We start from the raw sequence: 8,848 nt of genomic DNA, 5'->3' as shown, positions 1-8,848 counted from the left end.
CTTTTTGTTTTTGTAACTTAAAAGTAATAAACCAGTTTATAAAAAATGGAGTGGGGAAAAAAAAAAACACTAAACATTTAGCAAACCCTGACTACCTATAAGTTCAGATAAAAATAAACAAGTTTCAAGGTCAGAAAAGTAAATTGCAGCAGAGTTGACAATCACCAATGGAAAAGAAAAGAAACAATGCCCTCTGAGCAGGTGCCGTGTGCCCTGACTGCCTGCTAGGTGTGGAGCTACTTCCCAAGCAGGACACAGTGTTAGCTGAAAGCATGTTTGCAAGTCACAGGACACAAAAATACTCCATAATGAACTGACGATGGAAACAAAATTTTGTCCTTAAGTTGTGATTTGTCCTCAAGAAATACAGACTTCATCATATTCCCGCTTCTAAACCTTTTCTGCCATGAAGCTTAATTTCTTCAAAGGATGCCCACTGTGCCATTGAGTAAAGGGCAGCAGCTTTTAGATGCACGGGCAGAGCTTACCACGCCTCCCCTGTTTTCTCCTGACCCACCTCATCTTTAAGCACAGCCCCTCTTTCTCTGTGCATAATACTTTCTATACTACATGTCAATAACTGGAAAACCATGCACAACGGAATTTTTGTGTGAGGTTAAGTAGTGAAATAATTGGAAGCTATTTCTGCATATAAATGGGTTCAACATACAATTTACCAAAGTGAGTTTTAGGCTCTAACTGCAAACAGAAACAAGAATTGCTTTCATGTGTCCCAGTGAGGGCAGCTCAGAGCCACGAGGAGCATGTATGGTTCAGACCTCCCTGTCCCATGGGAACTAGAAAGCAGTCGAGGTGCTTCTCTATCTCCATACCTGGGAAAGGAGGGTTCTATTCTTTGAAACCACCCAATTCTGTATTTTAGTGATCGGGGCATGGAAGGTCAGCTCTAACTTGAGGAAACGATACCAGAACATGAAATGCAGCCAACAGCACTCCCCCCGCCCCATTTTGCTGGAGAGAGTTCTGCCCACATCCTGCATCTGGACTCACTGGAACCACACAGAGGCTGCTGCTTTCCCTCTGGAGTGATCATTTCATGCCTAAAAAGCGCTAACGATGGAAATGCTCTCAAATTAAGGGTACCTTTAATCCTTCCAGACATCCCAATACACTTTCCCCAGGCCACTTCCCTTCTTCCCTCCCAGCAGCAAAAGCATGGCACTTTCCTGTGTTTGGATGTTAAAAAGACTCCCCCACCCCCCACAACTCCCCCCCCCACCTTTGCGTGCAGACACACACACACACACACACACACATTCCTCTCATGAGACAAAAAGCAGTGATGGGAGGGAGGATTCATTTCAAAGAAAGAGTGAAACATGGAGCCCTTAACTGGTGTCACTTTATCTGTGATGGCATAAAGCAGGCTCTTTTCTGTTTACCGGACACTGATCAGAGATAGGATGACCGCCAAGGAATAGAAAACCGGACTCGTGAGAACCAAGCGAGGGGGCTTCTCTCCCAGACTCATGTTATGATGCTTCCCTCATATTAGTCGTGGGAGTGATGAAAGCTGCCTCCTGCTTCAAAGGAAGACTTGGCAGATGGCGCGGGGAACAGCAAGGAGGGAAGAGGTGGGTGTCCTCCCAGTCAGAGCTCTCTCCCTGTGACTCCAGCAGCCTGCGGTGCTGGGAGTAGGGGGACTCATCTATGGCGGACACAGGACCAGGAGACATGGGCCCTCATCTTTTCTTTGTCACCAATCATGGTTGAACTTTGGTAGGTTGTTGTCTCTCTAAGCCTCTGTTCCTTCATCGAGAATATCAGGGCGTTGGCTTGGAACCCTCCATGGTCTGGAGTGACAGCTCCAGCTCTGCAGCTCTATTCCTTCATTCATTCATGAATTCATTTCTTTATCCAATAGTCACTGGGCTTGGGGCCTATTAACTGTAGAGATTGAACTAGATTTTATTCTGTGTTCCATCATTCTGGTTACTCTTCCCTAGGTATTGAATGAGTACTAAATACAAATTCTTGAGCAGAGAGCTCTGAATGCTGAATTTTGAAACTATTTTCACCTTTTTGGGTCAAACCATTTGTTAAAATGAAAATTATTTATGGGGAGGAGATGACACACAGAGAATTGCCTTCTATCTCAGTGGGAATTAATTTATAATTATAGTTCTAATGATAATTCAAACACTTGTGGGTAAATCTAACAGGTTGGGGAGGAGAGTGGGAGACCAGAGCAGTGCAGACTCAGGCAGGACCCAGGCTGCGCATGATTCCTGGGTGCCAGGAAGGAGAGTCCTGGAGGCCAGCCATTGGTCTGCAGAGCCTGGGTTCTGGGCAAAGCTGAAGGCATCAAAGCTCTGAGAGGGTCTGCGTACGGCCAAGTGCACTAACAGGTTACAGCCAAGGCTCTTTTTCTGTACTCACTTCTGGACATGAGAGGATAATGTCATCTTCAAAGACCCATGGGCCTCATTTCCAGACTGGAAAAATCTTCCTTATTATCTTCTTAAATTATTTTCTGTTGGTTCCTCTCATGTCAAACCAGCTCTGGCTGATCCTGTTCCCCTCAGGAATAAAAACCCAAGCACCAAAAGAACTTGGCACAAAGTGATATGTGTTTCAGTTCAGCACAGAAAACAGGCACTTTCCCTCACAATACTGAGAGGAAGTGGGGGTGGCAGGCTTGCTTGGGGTTCTGTCTCACCTCACAGAAGGTCTATTTCTTTGCCTTTTTCAGGAACTGAGCCTAATTCTCTATGTTCTGAGACAGTGCACGCATGGGACCTCCTTGGGTACCTTGGTGTCCATTCAGCCCTTTAGTGTTCAAACAACATCTAATATTTCCATAAACCTTCTACTTCTGCACTTTCATATACATGGCCTCATACACAGAGAGAAGACAGGGATCAGTGACTCCGTTTTACAGGTGAGGAAGCTAAGACTCGGAAAAGTAACATAATGATAGTGTCACCTGGCTAGAAATGACAAGAACAGCCAGTGGAAGTCCAGAATGGCTGTTTCTGCAGAGATTTCCTCACTGTGCCCTCTGCTCACCCTTATCCAGGGTTCTTCCCAGCAAGGGTGGCCTCCCCTGTACATGAAATTTCTCAGACACCAGGTGGGACCCTCCAGCAGAAAGCATCTTCTCACTGGAGCCCACAATTCTGCTCTCCCTATGCCCTTGGTTGTCTTTGGAAAGCTTGCAGCTCTCCTGAGAAGGGAGAAGCAGAGAGATACTTATATGGCAGGGAGGGAGAACATCAAAGCGTTGGCTCACATGGTAGAGCAGGGCAAAGTCAGGGAAAGGTTAGGAACAGGGTATCTGGAAAGACCCCCAAACAGCCCCACAGTCTAGAAAGACCTGGACTTGCAACCTTCCCCCTAAACTCACTCTTACCTTTCTCTTTTTCATAATGCTCAGTGCCATGAAGTCAGCATGATAGGTCCTCAGAACATGTGCATTCGCTAGCAAGGTCAGAGGCTGCCCCAAGGGGAGACCCAGGACACAGTCTGAACCCATAGGCACTAGGATGCCAACACCCGAGGTGCCCCCCCTGTATGGATACTGCAGACCAAACTTGCTCTGCAAACTTGGCAAGCGGGGTGGGTCTGCAGAGCTAGCTTCTTCCCAAACCCCTATTCAGGCAGCAGTGAATCTCTGTGACTGCTCTTCTTTCTTGAGCTTGCTTTGATGTCCATGTCCCGTCTGCAGAACACAGTGTTTGGGGCATGCGGTGCCCATGGCTTTGTGCATAGCTATGAATGACCTATGCCTCGTTGTACAAAGGGAAAATGGGCCTTTGTCTCTGTTCCTTTCTCTGCTGCCACTGAGCTGCTTAACCTACCCTTTCAAGAGCATTTGGGAGCTGGTGCTGAGTGGCCTTTTCCCTCCACAATTCACCCTAGTGAGCAAACATTCTGTTTGCAGAACACCAAGAGCTCAGCAGACAGAACAAAACCAGGAGAAAGGAGCCTGGTCAGTGGTAGTGAGGTGGGGGATGGGAGGGTGGTCCTAGCTTGTCCAGTGTTTTTGTTTTGGCTTTCTTAGGCTTAAAGAGGCCCAAGAGTTTGTTTTTACAAGCTTCTCCACCATCATTTGCATGCTAGGGCTCTTTGAAATATGTTTCTGTGATAGAATCTAAAAAGCTAAACTATAATCAAAGCTAGAAATCTGCAAATAATCTGTAACGTGAAACCAGACACAACCACAGTGTTTACAGGCTTCTTTCCCAAGTCAGAGTGCAGCCGTGGCTTTTTGCCAGACTGTAGGAGAAATGTCCCATTTGCTGAGCTTTTTCCCACAGTATGTTGCTGCAAATTAGATATTGTACATTATGGTATATGTGCACCTGTGTGTTTATTCTGTATTTTGTCTTTCAAAAATATATTCTTAGATTTCAAAGCAGTAGAAATATTTCTAATACTTTATATCTTATCTTACTTTTAGCCATACTGTACTCTGTTGGTTATTTTTCTAGGTTTGTTTGTTGTGCTTTCTTTCCAAGCAAGCAAGACAGGATCTTAACATGGGAGCATTTGAAACAGTAAAAGAAATTTGTCACACTTCAGCAGTTGCTTGTCTGAACTAATTAGAATAAAGCAGATCCACTGAAGATCCCAAGCAGCCAGTAGGTGTAAAAATCAGCAATTGCCCGAGGCTTGGGAGTGTGGCTGGTTCTGAGGTTCTCTTTCAAATGAAATACAGAAGGCACTCCAGCAGAACAGACGGGGCCCAGGAGCTGTCCTGCTCTGCCAAGGGAACCCCTTTTGCCGGGCCTTGCTGCTTCTTCCTGCTGGGCAAAGGAGCCGTTCAGCTGCTTCTCAGCCCCAGCCTAGGCAGGGCTTCATTTCTTCAGCCTTCCAGGTCTCAGGGGCTTGGTAAGGGCTCCTGGTAACAAAGGACCATCTCAACATGCCAAGAATAAATGGAGATTGCCATGTTGGCAAAACTTGTGATGAAGTGAAACAGGAAGAGTCAAGTCAGTGGGGCTAGAATGAAAAAAGATTACTCGTAGCACTCAGAACATTCATGGCACTCAGTGCGCTGCTAGTGCTAAGGCAAGTGAGTGGTCACACAAGTGGGATGTGCTGTGGAGACGCTGTTCTGTGGAGACACATGCTCCTCCATGGGCTGCACAGTCTCCGGTGCTGGGAGCAGGTGAAGGCATAAAGCAGAGGTGTTCTTGTGACTGTAGGCTGACCTTTGGGCAAGGAACTCTTGACCCCCTTCTCCTCATCCATAACACAAGGAGTTGTAGCTAGCCTAGTATTTCCCTCACTTTAGTCACTTGTGTCAGACATCCATGATCTTTGCCTCAGATATGCATCATTTGTGCCATTACTTTTTAATATTCTTAAAATCATGAAGAAAGTCTCCAAACAAGTATGCTAAAATAAAGGTGAATAATTCTAGGTAATTAGGAATTTGGGTAGTCATTTTCTTCTATATTTAACACTGTCATTTCCTTTTCTGAACTAATTGCTTTTTTTTGTTATAATTTGGTTTCCTCATAAGCGAACTTTAAGAATATTTATTTTACAATTCCAGACACACCAGTAGCTAGTTAGTCCTTACTCTTTATGATTTCTCAACTAAAATGTATATTTGAATTAGGAAGTTTTCTTTGCTCTGAGACACCTCCTAAATTCAAGCAGTTGCAGCTGTCAAGCATGTGGCTGCACAGTGCCTATATGCTCGGGTGGCTCTGGGAAACCACCTCCAAACCCTGCATTTAGATGGGTTTGCTCCAGTCCCACACCAAGAACAACCACCTTTTGGACAGCACTCTATCGTTTTCACCACTATATTACTAGTATCTTACCTGGTTTCCTCCTCACAACCACCCCTGGATTGTCACACAGTTTGGGTCGCACAGCTTGGAAGTGCACTCCAAATCAAATGGTCATCATTTCTCAGGATCATTGAGGCTTTATACTGACCAGCATCCACTAGGGCAGTGATCCGCAAACTCATTAGTCAACAGAGCCAAATATCAACAGTGCAACGATTGAAATTTCTTTTGAGAGCCAAATTTTTTAAACTTAAACTACATAGGTAGGTACATTGTTATTAACTTAATTAGGGTACTCCTATGGCTTAGGAAGAGCCACACTCAAGGGGCCAAAGAGCCGCATGTGGCTCAAGAGCCGCAGTTGGCTGACCACGGCTCTAGGGTGTAAAAAGCCTGAGGACACACTGTTCTTCGTCAGCCAGGGATATGCCCACTGCTTGAGGAGAGCCACCCCGCGGTGTGCTGTGACAATTAACAAAGATATAAGAAAACCCCTTTACTATATTTAAAAGGCCTGACCCAAGATGTCAATTTGTCATTTAAAACATTGATATCTTTATTTTTATATCATTCTTCCAGTCATTTAATTAACAGGTATCACTGGAATGCCAGATCTATTGCCATTCCAGCATAATGATAAGTGCCATAAAAAATTCAAGACAATTATAGCACAATTCTTGCCAAAATAGGGATTCCTTTTTACTTATGAATTCTGAGCTGCAAAATTTAGACTTAGGTTTTACTTTTAAATGCTCAACATCAATAAGTAGGAGGAAATATAAATATTTCCAAACATTTGTATAACCCATCTAGGAGTTTCCCATGGCTTTATTCTCTACTGGGAATACAAGGACTGGGTAACAATTAATAATTTATCACTCAAGGGTCAGACTCTCCCAGTGTCCAAGATATATATGACCTTCTGTGGTGATCAGCCTTGGTCACTGGTCATATGCAGGCACTAACCAAACAGTCCCTTCCCTCTGGGGGAGGCGTCACCAGCTGGTGTAGAGGGGGACAGGGAGCAGTGGGGAGGGACTGAGAAAGCAGCCTGTTTGCCTGAGGAGTTCTGGTTCTGAATGTAGCCACTGATTGGCTGTGGATTATGAACTTGATTTGCCACCTATTCTCTCTGGAACTTAATTTCACTAGTAAAAGGAGAAAGTTGGGCAAAATGTTCTTTGAGTTTCCTCTCAGCTCTAATGCCTCATTATTCTAAGTAATCAATTAGTCAAGAAGTTAGCTAATCATACTGCAAACATGCTTGCATGTGAGCACGAGTGTCCAGAATTTATTTTCATATCTGTTCCTCTTTTGTCGTATCCAGTGACGACCTTCTTACCCTCAGCCTTCAGGAACAGCTAAAAATATGTAGTAAGGGGAGGGGGTGAATATTCCTGCCCGATGTTTTCAAAATGGTTTCTCTGTGGGGTGATGAGGAGTCTCCCTGCGCTGTCCCCCACACCTGATGCTGAGCACATTCGGAGAGGCCCTTGTCTGCAAGTGCTACTTGGCTGGACAGCACAGAACAAGGCAGCTTTCTCCTGGTGCCTGTATGAGTGCTCCATGCTCAGGCTGGGACACAGCGAGTTGGAAGTGACTTTTATTTCTGCCATCCCAGACCCATTGAGAAACATCAGGAGCATTTATGAGTCATAAGCACAAGGGCCCCTGAGCAGGTTAACCAGAAGTGCAGACCTAAGGAAGAGTGCAGGTAGGGCTTGCATGGAATGCTGGACCCAAGCATTAATTAGAAACACTGGTGCCCTTGACAGAGCCAGCTTGTATAAGCTGTTGGGGCCTGTGTTCACTTCATAAAGATGTTTTATATGGTATTCCTGGCAACAGCTGGACACTTTAAAAGAAGAATAAAAGAAACATTATTGGTAGCTAGGGGGCAAGGGAAAGGTTTCTTTCTCTGCCAGTCAGCTGTCCAACATCCCCCTTCCCTCTAAAAATTTGGGGGTGAGGGCTGCCAGGGTAGTATAGTTTCTATCCACAGGGTTTCCCAGGGTGGGATGCGGTGGGGTCACTCCTGAGTCAGTTTGCTAGCCTGTAAAGTGGAGACAATAGTATCTGTCTCTTTTTGCCTTCTGGGACTGTTCAAATATAAAGTTTATATAAAGCAGAGAAAGAGTTTTAAAAACTATAAAGTAGTATGGGGCATTCTTACTATGCTCATCTTCAGGAGAAAATTCAGGCGAACAGTGTTGAGAGAGGTTAGAGCAGTGATTCTCAACTGGCAGAGTGTTTGCTCCCAGGAGACATTGGCAATGTGTGGAAACTCTATTGGTTGTCATTTTTTATTGACTGCAGGTGGTGGCTGGGGGTGGGGTGCTATAAGCATCTTCTGGGTAGTGGCCGGGGATGCTGCTCAACATCCTACAAGGCCCTGGGAGCCCCCTGCAACAAAGAATTATCCAGCCCCAAACAGCAATAGTGTTGAGGTCTAGAAACTCTGGGTCAGAGGCATGCAGGTATTCTCAAATAGAAGGTTCCCGGAAATCCACTCTCCACCTAAGCTTAGCTATTTTAAAGAAACAAAAGGGGCTGGTCCATAGTTTAAATGGTGATTCAGGGAAAGGGGGAAAGTAGGCCAATGATGCCAAAGCAATGAGACCTAGCCAAGTGTACTAGTTACAAAGCCATTGTCTCTCAACCTCAATTCTTAGCCTTTGATGCTGCCACGGGGGGGGGGGGGTTGCAAATTATATTTCTTCTTTGCCACTTGCAGCTTGCCAGGTGCTTCCAATAGGGGGGTGCTGGAGAGAGGCTTGAGGAGGGAAAGGAGCCCATTCCCCTGCCTCCTGTTCCTGTCAGTGTCCGACCTAGCAGCAGTAGGAGGGTCCAGTTTGCAGTTTTCCCAGTGCCAGCAGCCTCTTTGCATCCCCTGAGAAACAGCTTCACCAGCTAGTTGCTGTTCTGGGAGGTCAGAGTTTCAGCTCCCTGGAGCCCCCTCAAAGCTCTAAATCTTAATAATTCCAGCCTCATCCTTTGTGCCCTCAGCCCTAAGATAATTGCTCCTTTCAGTTTCTATCTCCTTAATACCCAAGGGTTCTATGTTTATCTTCTCAGTTCTT

This window comes from Myotis davidii, unplaced genomic scaffold, assembly GCF_000327345.1.
Source record: "Myotis davidii unplaced genomic scaffold, ASM32734v1 scaffold45, whole genome shotgun sequence".
Lineage (NCBI taxonomy): Eukaryota > Metazoa > Chordata > Mammalia > Chiroptera > Vespertilionidae > Myotis > Myotis davidii.
The sequence above is the reverse complement of the archived record's forward strand: the minus strand, read 5'-3'. Positions refer to the sequence as shown.